Source organism: Paramormyrops kingsleyae, chromosome 18 (assembly GCF_048594095.1).
Source record: "Paramormyrops kingsleyae isolate MSU_618 chromosome 18, PKINGS_0.4, whole genome shotgun sequence".
Lineage (NCBI taxonomy): Eukaryota > Metazoa > Chordata > Actinopteri > Osteoglossiformes > Mormyridae > Paramormyrops > Paramormyrops kingsleyae.
In genome coordinates this window covers 19,123,508-19,136,446 of record NC_132814.1, presented here as the reverse complement: position 1 = coordinate 19,136,446, position 12,939 = coordinate 19,123,508, and positions in this window count along the sequence as shown.

The window sequence follows — 12,939 nt, the reverse complement described above, 5'->3', positions numbered from 1 at the left end:
TCTGGTCAACATGACTTTATAGGGGTACACAGATAGTTAGCGCCATAGATAGGGTAGGACGTGCACTTTGTAATGCACATATGCTTTACGTAGTATACTTCACGATCAGCATACTGCAGGCCTGGGGCACCTGAGGGGGTGTCTACGCTTTTGCACGGCCTCTGTCTTTGCGGTGATCCCGCCAAGTCTGCTCCGTGCGCTCGAAGTTCACGCCTTTGTCCCCCAGTCTGCATTTCTTGTAACCAAAACCTGAGTGCAACACTGAGCTCAAACCTCAGTTCTCTTTTAGCCTCATGAGTGTCATCTGTCTGTCACCCAGGCATTCTTGCAACAATATAAAAATAAATTCCAAAAGCAGTTTTATCTAAAAGCTAGTTAAGAAAAATATACCCTCTGACCAGTTTTCTCTCACATGGTCATCAGTCGGAATGAATGTATTGCACCCAGTTCATATCACTTGACTATCAACACAGCAGTTAGCTCAGCTGGACCTGCGTTCACTGGTCAGTCACTGGGCCCCACAAGTACCGATTTAGCGGACCAGGGTCTGATCAGGTTTACTTTTTTTTCTTTAAAGAAACATTTATAAATTTGATAAACTTCTGCAATTATTTGATGAAATTAGAAAGACTAGAATATGCACATTATCTTATAGATGACTGAAAGCCAGGATAAGTGAGTCAGTACGATCCCAATGACCTGACTCTCAGAACAGCCACACCCCACCCTTAAAATAACCTTAAACAAAACTCCCTCCCAAATGTTTCCTTAAGTCTTTCATCACAGAAGAATGTGTAACAGTTATTGTGAAATAAGTCCAGGTCTCTGTGATTCTAAACATAGAAACCATGGGATGGTGTCCAGTACATCTTGTGAGTCATTGTTTAGTTACCTTCACAAAACACCTTGGATTTCTGTGACACTGAAGTTCCCTTATGCTTCTAACCTTACTAGAAAAAAACCTGTAATGTAGAGATATTTGCTTCTTGGAACAAGACACAAATTTTTGTCTTTTGGCTACTTGCAAGCATGATCCAGCCTTAACCGTAAAAGACCTTCCAACTTCTGCAAAGCTTTAAAGGTTGTATTTTAGCATTGGTTAAAGTTTTTAGTTCTTGCGGTCAGTAATTAAGGCATTAGTGTATAGAATATGAAAATCATTATTAAAGGTACCAAACACACATGGATTTTTAATCAAAAGCGTTCAGTAGGTTTTAGGCGTGGCATTTGCTTTGTGAACATCTCTGATCTTCTCGTAACTATGTTTGCAATTGCACACGCTAATGGGTGTGGCGCGGGGGGGTTTCTAGCTGTTGTAAAAACAATGGGCTTAGTCAGGTTTGCCTGGGGCTTGACTTTTTTTCTGAAGGAAGATCGGCATCGGGGCTAATATGATTAGGGCTAGGCTTAAAATATTCGGGGCTAATTAAGTTTCAGCCCCAATTAAGTGATCGGACCAAACAACGCCCGTGGGTGTGGTGGTGCTGTTGCCACACGCCTCCAGGGCTGAGGATTTCAATCCCCCCCCCGGGGTGTGCCTCTGTCTTCCGCATGCCGCACGTGCCGGCATTCCGAAAGACGGAGTGTCTGTAAATCGCCCGTGGAGTACAAGCGCGTGCATCTGCACTATGACGGATTGGCATCCCATTCTGGGTGTCCCCCAGCGTTGTGCGCTATGCTGCAGACTGTGAAGAAGACAAACGCTGAGATGATAGAGGGTCTCCGCTGAAAGTCAACTCCAGGCATTCCGGGGTGGGTGCGAGTGAGCGAGCCCAACCGATCTGTCATCCAGATAAATACATTTGTAAAATAAATAAATAAATGGTACAATAAACTATTAATACACGTTGACATGACTAACACGCTACATCTTCAAGTATTACTTTACGATATCATTTAATACTGCTGTGCTTAATACAGCTCTGGAAAAAAATTAAAGACCACAGGCAATTTTTTAGTTCCCCTCACTTCTCAGTTTATGGATATGCAATGTTGCAAACTGCAGCCTGGTTCCTCTCTGTTTCTCATTAATGAAGGGCTTCTTCCTTGCTGTATGGGATGTCATGCTTCTAGGAGCCCCATACATGTACCAACTGTCCTAGCAGTGCACTTCACACCTGCACTTAATGTTTCCCATTTCTTTTGAAGGTCACCTGAGGTCATCCTTGAATTCATGAGGCACAGCTGAATAAGTTGACGGCGTTAGAAAGTCACTTCTATCCTCTACCTGGCTGGTTTTTGGTCGTTCCCAGGGTTTCCTGCTTCACCTTATGTTCTTGTGTAATGCTTTCATAGAAATTTTGCACCTGGAAGCAGCCTGCCTTGTAGTGTAGCCTTCTGCCAGCAGAACCAGGACTAAACCACTACCTATTTAACAATACATATTCTTAAAAAATGTATAGAGTGCTCTCATTTTTTTCCAGAGCCATATATGTTCAAATAACATTTTCATCTGACCAACAGGGGGTGCAACACCACCCCGTGCGCCCAAGTAAAATCTCTGCTGTGAGCATCTGGTTGTGTAAATGGATCAAAATTATAAACTGCTTTGTATGTAGGCGCTAGCTAAAGCAAATAATTTAGTATGTCGACAGAAGGCTTTCAGCAAATCTGATCCTGAAACCATGATTCACTCCACAGTCTGCCCAGTTGCAGCACATTGGGATTTTTATATAATGACTTAATGGAATAATACAGGATAATTGTTGGGAGAGGAATTTGTATTCCGGTAAAACGCTGTGTTGAACAAAGAAACGAACATGAAGAGGCTTGTGGCTTTTTATTTGACAGGAGTGGCGTGTATCCCACACACACACACACACACACACACCAGCTTCCCGTTTTAACGGCGCAGTAAGCAGAAGTAGTCTGTGTCAATGAGTCTGAACTTGTCCCTCTAAGAAGTTGTACGGCGACCGCACCGGGTCCCGTAACTAGTTAGCATGTCGGAGTGTCGTTCGTTATCGGAATTAACCATCAACTAAGAACGGCCATGCACCACCACCCACAGAATCGAGAAAGAGCTATCAGTCTGTCAATCCTTTCCCTGTTCGGGCCGGGTGTGGTTTCCCGTGTTGAGTCAAATTAAGCCGCAGGCTCCACTGCTGGTGGTTTCCCTTCCATCAATTTAAACTTGCTGAACAGCGCCCCCTTGTGACCCTTCGTATTTTTCCGCTTATTACACATTTTTATGTGTATAATGCTTAGTCCGTGGTGCCTTAATGACCACGAGCTTCTTAATGTTTTTTGAAACTATATTAATAATAAATTGAGGCAATTACTGGAGACACATATTTTAACTGTGTCAAAGCTTTAACTTCTAGGGGTTTCTTTTAAGGTGGGGGCTATAAGCAGGGGTATAAATCATAGAGAGGGACCAACCTTAACAACCTTAGCCAATGATGTGTTTTGAACCCTGAGTGACAGGAGAGGGGAAACTCTGGGGGCCTATCAGCTTTCAGCAGGGCTGGTGCCCGTATGGCCCCGCCCCTGTTCATTGCTGACAGGAACTAACAGGCCCAACTGTGAATACGAGCACATTACTCCGGTTCTCAGATCCTTACACCGACTCCCTGTCTCCTAACAAACACCGAGAAGAGAGAGCACATTACTCCGGTTCTCAGATCCTTGCACCGGCTCCCTGTCTCCTAACAAACACCGAGAAGAGAGAGCACATTACTCCGGTTCTCAGATCCTCCCTGTCTCCTAACAAACACCGAGAAGAGAGAGCACATTACTCCGGTTCTCAGATCCTTACAGTGGCTGCCACACCCTGCCCATCTGACACTCCTGTTCCCTCCCTAATGTGGCCCTAATGAGCCGCACCTGGTAATTGATTTTCTTACCTCTCGTTCCTGCCCTCCTACTAATCACTCCAGCTGCCTCTCATTTGCCCCCCCCATCAGCTTTGCATAAAAGTTCTTCCAGGTTCTCTGTTCCCTAGCCCTGTAGTTAATGTCGTAACCCCCTTACTGCCTGTGCCCTGCCTTCCTCCGGTCCTCCTGGTTTTGATCCCCCGAGATCGTGTTCTTTTCTGCCTGTTGTTCCTTTGACTTTAATAAACCCCTTTTGCTTGCCCTGGCGCCTGCTCCTGCATCCTTTGTTCCGCCCCATGTGACACTCGCTCCCTGTCTCCTGCTGAGCTGATTTCAAAGTGCTGCTTATGGTCTGCACATCGCTCAATAGTTTAGCCCCAAAGTATATTGCTGATATGTTTGAAGAATATAAGCCTGGTAGGTCGCTTAGAGCAGTAGAAGCTGGTCAGCTAGTGACATCCAGGGTTGAGACAAAGCAGGATGAGATGTCATTTAGTCATTATGCTGCCAAATGCTGGAACCTCCTTCCAGTGAATATAAAAAATACCCCAAACGTTACTGCTTTTAAGTACTTATTGAAAAGAGTTTTACTTTCTACTTCTTTCATTGTAATTGATGTGAACGGCACTTTCTCACTTTAATATCTTCTTAAATGTTTTATGTTCTTTTATTTTTAATTTTTAATATTCATACTTATTTCTATGCTTTTATTGGTCTATTTTTACTTAATTTCTTTTATCTAATTTTCCGTAATGCACTTTGAATGACCTTTGCACATGAAAATGTGCTATATGAATAAACTTGACTAGAATTTTGTATCCTCATTTGTGACTCAGGAGGCCATGAAAGTCATTCATCAAACACAGAAAGAGGGAACATATCGCATAGTGTGAAATTACAATTAGGAAGTAGCATGATGTGAAATTAAAAGCCTGAAGCACACAGCAGTGGCTATCATAGCGTCCCCCTCGAGGGATTTTGCCGACCTGGTCATTTGTCATCTTCCTTCTGGTTCTGGCAGGTTGATCAGATTGGGGCGCCCCCCGGTGGCCACGGGGCTCTAAGCAGCCATTTAGTTCACTAATGCCTTTGACAGGAAAAGACAATCAGTCATAATAGAAACAGAAATGAGAGATATAAAGGGGCAGCATGTAAATGAGGAAGGGAGAATAATGTGGACATGGAGGGAAAGATGTTTTATGGCAGAGAAACAGCCCCCCCAGTGGGATTCCCCCCCCCCTATCAGCCGTGCTCTACAGGATCTGATACCTTTCCAAATCTGAAGAGGACGTGTGTGCATCAGTTTGGGTCTTCAGTACGTGTGGATGTAGCTGACAGGCTGTGTCTATATCAGATTCTTTCTTTTATGCCTTTTCCAGTTTCTTTACCGGAGGACAGAGGAGGGGGGTGTTCTGGTCTGACGCTGTCATCCATGCATCTATGTATAGATCAGCGCCCCCATGTAAGCAGCTCACAGACACTGTCGTTTTACACATCAGTACACATCTACCGCCGGAAATGTGCAACAAACAGCTGGGAAACTAAGTACTGAACATGTCAACATTTTTCTCAGTAAATATAGTTCTAAAGGGGCTATTGACATGAAATTTACACCAGATGTCGGTAACAACCTAAGTAATCCACACGTACAAAGAAATCAAACCATAAGTCCATAAAGTTTTATGTAATAAAGTGAAGTGACATAGGGAATAAGTATTGAACAATTGAACACACTTACTGAAATTTATTTAATACTTAGTAGAAAAGCCTTTGTTGGTAATGACAGCTTCAAGACGCCTCCTGTATGGAGAAGCTAGTCGCATGCATTGCTCAGGTGTGATTTTGGCCCATTCTGCCACACAAACTGTCTTCCAATTTTGAAGGTTCCAGGGGCCTCTCCTATGAACTCTGATCTTCAGTTCTTTCCATAGATTTTCAATTGGATTCAAGTCAGGTGATTGACTGGGCCATTCGGGCAGCTTTATGTTTATTTGCTTTCCCTGAAACCGATTCCCAAACCTGTGTGTTTGGGATCATTGTCTTGCTGAAATGTCCACCCTCATTTCATCTTTGGGACCCTGGTAGGTGGCAGCAGATTCTTATCAAGAATGTCTTGGTACATTTCTCCATTCATTCTTCGTTCAATTACACAAAGTCTGCCAGCATCATATGCTGAAAAACAGCCCCACACCATGATGCTCCCACCCTCAAACTTCACCGTTGGGATGGTGTTTCGCGGGTGATGTGCAGTGACATTTCTCCTCCAAACATGGTGTGTGCTCTGACATCCAAGGAGTTCAATTTTAGTCTCATCTGACCAGACTATTCTCTCAGTATTTCATTGGCTTGTCCAAATGTTGTGCATCAAACCTTAAACGAGCTTCAACATGCTTTTTCTTCAGCAGTGGAGTCTTCTGCAATGAGTGTGCATAGAGGCCATGGCGTTTGAATGCATTACTTATTGCTTTCTTTGAAACAGCTGTATCTGCTGATTCCAGGTCTTTCTGAAGCTCTTTGCGAGTGGTCTTTGGCTCTTGGACAGCTCTTCTGATTATTCTTTTGACTCCTCTGTCAGAAATCTCACGAGGAGCACCTGGTCGTGGCCTGTTTATGGTGAAATAATGTTCTTTCCACTTTCAGATTATGGCCCCAATAGTGCTCACTGGAAAATTCAGAAGTTTAGAAAGACATCTGTAACCAATGCCATCAGTATGTTTTGCAACAATCAGGTTGCGAAGGTCTTGAATGAGCTCTTTGCTTTTAGCCATCATAGTTTGCTTTTTGTGTCACCAAATAGTACTAAACCAGCTGATATTAATTTGCACTGATATGGGGCAGGATTACTGTCCCCATGTCCTGGCTTTCATGCCTTTTTGCACCTCCTTTTCTCCATGAGTTCAATACTTATTTCCTGTGTCGTTTCACTTTATTACACATAATTTAATTTATGGATATATTTGGTTTTGATTATATGTGTGGATTCCTTGGGTTGTTATCACAGACACATAAATCTCATACATATAATTTATTCAGCAAGGGCTGTTATCCATAGGCCTACAGGCTTACATTTTGGAGAAACCAGGGTCAAATTGGGGTTAAGGGTCTTGCTCAAGGGCCCAACAGTGACATCACTCTGCCAGTCCTGGGATTTGAACCAGCAACCATTTAATCACAGGCACACTAATACACTGAGCCAAAACTCATCCTGTACCTTATGAAAGTAGAGTGCTATCTGCTATTCTGCATTCAATAACTGCTTTTCATATTACTCTAAAATGGATGCATAAATGAGTAAATATCTTTCCGGGTCGTTAAACCAGTCCTCATTAGATTAATATCATGTAATCGGCAAGCAAACCCTGGAATGACGGCTATGTAAACCTATTTTGCAAAAGCCATGAGTGCACTAACCCAAGTAAGCAAGCAGAGGCTTTTGGTTACTGTGTAATGAGGCAGTAAATAAATAAGCAAACAGATCGTATAAAACAGGCAAATTTCCACGCAGCAAGCAGCCAACCGCTCTGAATATTGTTTTGTTGTGGCAAACAATTAAGATGTTTCACAACACTTTTTAATCGCCTCATTAAAAGGCTGGCAGCATTTTGAATAATAATCGGGATTCAGGCAAAACGTCCACGGACATATTTATGCCATTGATGTAAAAATATATCGATAAGACTAGATTTCCTGAAGAGAAGCGGCATATTGATCCTGTGACTTAATGCCATTTAAAATAATTCTGCATTAAATTACAATGAAGTCTGTTTTATTTGTATGCTAATTTTATTAATCTACTGCTATGCATTTATGCTAGCTCATCTGCTTGTTTGGATCGAGCTGGTAATAGCCTGTCCATCGGCACTGCTGTAAAAACAGCTTTCCCAACACTGTAATGGATCTTTTTATAAACTCTTTAATGTATGTTAGCTTTCCAGAAGCAATGAGCAGAAGCTTCCCAGGCTGATTCAGCAATTAACAGCTAATGCATGATTAGGTGCCGGATCCCCCATAGACAGACTGGCAGCTGCGGCGGTGAGTCTTCGCTGTCGGGTAATTATCAGCACACAGATCCTAATTAATTACGCCATTTCATTGAAATTCAAGCTGCATTTCCAACCACTGCAACGGGGGACTGTCTGCGGGGAGACTTCAATCTTGAAACAAGCTTAACTTTCATCGACGTGTATAAGCTAATTACTAGCCTGCATGTAGGTGATGCTGATCGCAATTAACCATGCAGTCATCTACATGTTGCATAAGCAGCGTGGAAATTGTAATAAAATTGTTTAAATATTTAAAGAAATGCTGGTCATATTTCAGTAATTCTGATGATTTCGGAGCAATGCCCCGTGTGTAGAGTAATCATTACTATAGTTTCAGAATTATAACGCAAAAGTGTACTCCAGGGCACTGAACCGATTCTTTCCTGCCGGTTTTTCTGGCGCTTATACGTTTCCCGCCGGTGCTTTCTGTATATCTAAAAAGATGCATTTATACCGAAGAAGGTGTGTCCGAAAGCGCACCACTGAATGCCAGGGAAGAAGATGAGGTAACGTTTGTAATAAAACTGGGCGGAGGCCTCATTGAGAAAGGCCATTGTTAACGAAATATTTCCATTTGTTCGTTTCATGCGGGGCGGCTTGGTGGTGCAGAGGTTAGCACTGTTGCCTCACACCTTTGGGACCAGCATTCCGTGTGTGTGGAGTCTGCATGTTCTCCATGTCAATGTGGGGTTTCCTCCAGATACTCCCATTTCCCCCGCAGACCAAAAACATGCAGAGGCTAAATGGATTTACCAAATTACCCAAAGGTGCCCCATCCTGGGTTGTTCCCTGCCTTGTGCCCATAGGCTCTGGACCTCCCATGACCCTAAACAGGACAAGCAGTTACAGAAAATGGATCGATGTTTCATGCAGGAAGCAGTTCAATGGGCTGCTTCCTACCTGCAGGGTCATAGGTTCAAATCCCACCCCTACTGTGTGAGTGAAGTTTGTACCTGCTCTCCTTATATAATGTGGACTTTAGTGAGGTACTTTGTATTCCACCCATGGGGGTGGTTTGTGGTTCTGGTTCAGTGGGTTAGGCCACTGCTCATGTAATCAAAAGGTCACCAGTTCAAATCCCAGCACCAGCAGCGTGATTTCACTATTTGGCCCTTGAGCATGGCCCCTAGACCCCAATTACTCCAGAGACTTTTTTCTTTTGATAAAAGCATCCACTAAACAGGTTTAACACAAAGTGTTAGGTTAACTGGTACCTTTAAATTACTAATGGCATGTGTGTGCCCTGAGAGAGAGAGAGAGAGAGAGAGAGAGGTCAGAGAAGGATGGCCAGACTCGTTAATGTTAACAGGAACGACACCAGTGAAAAGATAACAGGTCAGTACAGCAGTGTGCAGAAAGGCTTCTCTCAACTCATCCTTATAGTGGTTCTGGAGGCAAATGTGAGCTCGATTTGATACTAGCGTGATGCTCCAAGGTAACAGCTTCATTAAACTGGGTTTGATTTTGATTTTTGTTTATTTGGGTGGACCGGTACCTCGGCAAGTAGCTCTGAATTGATAACCCACATGTGAACATCACTTTACCAAGTGTTCACCTTCAGTGCAAAAACCACGCAGTTAAGGCAAATTAATTCATCATATGAAGTAGTTTTACATTTCAAGGTTACCGATGGAAAAGGTGTTTTGGGAATTTAGAGTGATTTGCTAATTATACTCGCTGGTGTTTTAAAAAGGGTAGTAAAAATAGTACATCAGTATAAAAGCAAATTACATTTCTTTCAAGGACGATGCCAATTTAACACAGATACATTATGAGCACCGGATCATAGCAGGACAAACAAGGACGTTCACAAATTTCCCTTTGCATAGACGAGTCACAAAGATGAGTGACTGGTAATATTTCACAGACAGTAAAATATTCTTTTAAAATCCAAACTACATTTTGTCAGTCTTTCAGTCTTTTATGTGTCCATTTACCTTTTCACTGAATTTCATCCTTCTATCTTCTAAAAACCTTAAAAATCAATACTTGGCTGTTCAGTGACATCACTGTCCACCCTGAATGACGTAAATGGATTATCATCTGGAGCAGGAACGTCTCTGTATTTCTGCCACCGAATGTGTCCCCCCCCCCCCCCCCCCTCCCCCAGACACCAATACGGCATGTTTATAGAGGGGACACCGGGCCAGAAACTGTGAGGCTGATGTGGAGACAGGAGTCCCGATATAGAGAAAACTGGACATCAGGAATCTCCCAGCAGATGCTAAATGGACTCCATTACTTGCCCCGGTTTCCCATTCTTTGAGATTTACTCAGTCACACTTAGCTTTGCCCTGCTGAACAATAACAGATGAGTAGAGTGAGCAAAGGCTGAGAGGAAAGGGTGTGTACACAGGCACCATGTCCAACAAGCTGCCACATATCAAAGACCGAAGTGACCCCTGATGTCTGACGGTGTGATCCTCCTAGGGCAACTTTAAGGTCTTTGATGGGGAGGGTGTAAGTCTTTCTTATTGACCCCGAGGCACAGAAAGGGTCGAAATCTCATTGGCGATTGCTACTGTTGACCTCTGACCTTTCTAATCACGCTGAAGTTTATCAGAAAACCTGCGTCACACATAAAAACAATGTGAATTTGGCAGCCAGTTGAAGTTTTAATTAGCAGAATACTCGTAAAACGTCATAAAATAGAGGAAGTCTTCTTGTTTGTTTTAGCTGAGTTGACTAATCATTTGGTAAACTGGTGTTCATTACAGGTTTGCGCCTTTTGGATAGAAATTGCTAGTTAAGGCTAATTAATACTTTTGTGTAGAATCTATGCCCTTGGTATGGCGTAGCTGCACGCTGTAGCCTGACAAGTAGTTACACCTCTGAGGAAGTGTGCATTAGGCGATGACAGACTAGGGCATTGAGTTTGCATCTGTGTGACTACCGATGGTGTAAATATCCACCTTTATTTGAAACCATTTAGTTTCGTTAGGTTACAGTGCCCTCTGGTGGTTTCTTGGAGCATATTTTAACGGGAATATGGTACAAATAAATATGCTATTTTTGTATTAACACATATTATGTTGAGTTTATTTTTCTTGCATCTTTGCGTGAAGGAAAAAAACAGATTGAAAGTGAAAATGGAAACCGTACCACTTGCCCAAGTATTACTCAGCAACACTGACCACAACCGTAACCCGTGCAGCGGAAATGTTACGGAGACAGCCTGGGCGTCCAAAAACCGCGATCCACTGAAAGCTTTGCCAGAGAGTTTATTTGCTCAAAATTAAACCAATGATATGATATTGCTGCTCAATTAGATTAATTCTGGATTTTTAGCTCAGATTCAATCCATCAGAGAGCAGGATTCCTGTGGGAACACTTTGGTATTAGGTTTCATTGTGTTCCAGACATTGTCTTACACTGGGTGGAATGAAATTAAATGGTGAATAATAACACTTATCCCCAGCTGGAAGAATGTAAGGGGAGGGACATCATTGCGCCGAAGTTCAGTAGGACACAGATTAAAGCTCAGGGAAGTCTTGGTCTAGAAATTCAAACCTCTTAGCATAGAGGGTGACGAAACACGTAGGGTGTTCTCTCATCTTAGAGCAGGACGGCAAACCAGAATCCAAACCAAGAGCAAGACTCGAGGAGAACTACCCTACCCAGCTCAAACAATCCACTCGTTGGGACAAAACGGTGATGATGTAATCATGATTATCCTTCCGCGCCGTTCAGGGCTGGCGGCTTCCAGCTGTCGTCATAGGCTGGGGCAGCATGGAGGCTTAGAGAGTACGACTGTTGCCTCACGCTGCACCTCTGTCAGTGTGTTTTGCATGTTCTCCCCATGCTACAATACAAAACATAGTGTGTGGCACTTCAAGGCTGCAACGCTACACCTGAGATCAGAGTCTCGCAGGTTCCATTCCACTAGATGGCAGAGTGATCCCACTATTGGGTCCTTGAGCAAGGCCCTTAACCCCAATTACTCCAGGGATTGGCTGCCTCTGAGCCACACTCGTACATTACTTCGAACAACAGTGTCTGCTAACTAAATAAGGCAAATAGTCAAAGTCATGCAGGCTTATAGGCGTCTGCAAATCGCCTGCAGAATGTGTCCTGTGAGGGACTAGCATACCATCAAGAATGGACCTCAGTCTAGTGCCTCAATGCTGCAGAGCATGTGCTGCAGCGATTTTGTCAAAGCAGGAGCTGAAGGTCACCAGGGCTTGAGCTGCAGGAGATTTGATCTGCGACGACCCAATCAGGAGACCCGACACTCGGGGGATTATATATGCGCGTCACCAGCTTTGGCCAAACACAGCCGCGGTGCCAGTTACCAGGGGGAAAACATGATCATATCATACAGCACTACACCAGACTGCTGTCAGATAAAATCTAGGAAAGTAATCAACTTCTTAGACACCCTTCCATGTTATTAAATGATGTGTATCGTGGTGTTGTAGTGTACCTGACCCTCCATGTGGTGGCGTTTGCCAGAAGAGGGGCAGAAACAGAAATGCTTTTATATTGGCATAAAACACACCGACCATCAGGATGTGGTTGTCAGGTGACGGATATCCATGGAACGTTCCATCTTGAGGGAAGCCAGTCCCAAGACAACCTTCTGGGGTCTCTGCTAGTGTGTCTCAGCATAGGATGTGGCGACCAAATCAGTCCCTTCACATTACTTCAAAAACGCTTGAATAAACCTGATGAACATCATCGTTCAGCACGTACCTCCAAACGTTCCAGGAAGATGGCTCCACTGATCAGACACGGAGACCTTCTCTGAGCACCAGGCAGCAGCGTCAGCAAGCCAGTGGCATCGTCCTGCCTTCCAGGGATGAGGTCTCCTGGGCATTGCACTAGGAGGTTCAAGACCTCACTTGTACTTGTACCGGCTGGGAGGGAGCAAAAACCTGTATCGTCTAGGGGTTCCCGAGGACTGGGCTGGGAAACACTGACATAAGGGATGCTGTTCCCAGTCAGCTTTCACCTTACCTGCAACACACCCAGAGGGCATTATAGCAAAAAGAAATGAGCAAGGGAACGGTGTCCCAGGACGGACAAAAAGCCATAGGTATTAAACACACAACACCATGAGCAGGCAGAATTCAGCCATTTTG